The following is a 1,109-nucleotide window of genomic DNA, read 5'->3' on the forward strand; positions in this document are numbered from 1 at the left end:
ACACCCCAAAGTGGCTCAATAATTTAGATCTGGTGACTGTGCAGGCCATGGGAGATGTTCAACTTCACTTTCATGTTCTCCAAACCAATCTTTCACCAGTCTTGCTGTGTGTATTGGTGCATTGTCATCATCTGATACACGGCACCTCCTTCAGGATACAATGTTTGAACCATTGGATGCACATGGTCCTCCAGAATGGTTCAGTAGTCCTTGGCAGTGACGCGCCCATCTAGCACAAGTATGGGGCCAAGGGAATGCCATGATATGGCAGCCCAAACCATCACTGATCCACCCCCATGCTTCACTCTGGGCATGCAACAGTCTGGGTGGTACGCTTCTTTGGGGCTTCTCCACACCGTAACTCTCCCGGATGTGGGGAAAACAGTGAAGGCGGACTCATCAGAAACAATACATGTTTCACATTGTCCACATCCCAAGATTTGCGCTCCTTGCACCATTGAAACCGACGTTTTGGCATTGGCACGAGTGACCAAAGGTTTGGCTATAGCAGCCCGGCCGTGTATATTGACCCCGTGGAGCTCCCGACGGACAGTTTTGGTGGAAACGGAGAGTTGAGGTGCACATTTAATTCTGCCGTGATTTGGGCAGCCGTGGTTTTATGTTTTTGGATACAATCCGGGTTAGCACCCGAACATCCCTTTCAGACAGCTTCCTCTTGCGTCCACAGTTAATCCTGTTGGATGTGGTTCGTCCTTCTTGGTGGTATGCTGACATTACCCTGGATACCGTGGCTCTTGATACATCACAAAGACTTGCTGTCTTGGTCACAGATGCGCCAGCAAGACGTGCACCAACAATTTGTCCTCTTTTGAACTCTGGTATGTCACCCATAATGTTGTGTGCATTGCAATATTTTGAGCAAAACTGTGCTCTTACCCTGCTAATTGGACCTTCACAGTCTGCTCTTATTGGTTCAATGTGCAATTAATGGAGATTGGCCACCAGGCTGGTCCAATTTAGCCATGAAACCTCCCACACTAAAATGAGAGGCGTCTCAGTTTCATTGTCCAACCCCTGTACCTGTCTATCTGCTGACCTGTCTATCTGCTGACCTGTCTCTCCACTTGTCTGCTGACCTGTATCTCTAC

This window comes from Micropterus salmoides, unplaced genomic scaffold, assembly GCF_014851395.1.
Source record: "Micropterus salmoides isolate LMB-PRFRI ecotype aquatic unplaced genomic scaffold, ASM1485139v1 Ms_hic_scaffold_1, whole genome shotgun sequence".
NCBI lineage: Eukaryota > Metazoa > Chordata > Actinopteri > Centrarchiformes > Centrarchidae > Micropterus > Micropterus salmoides.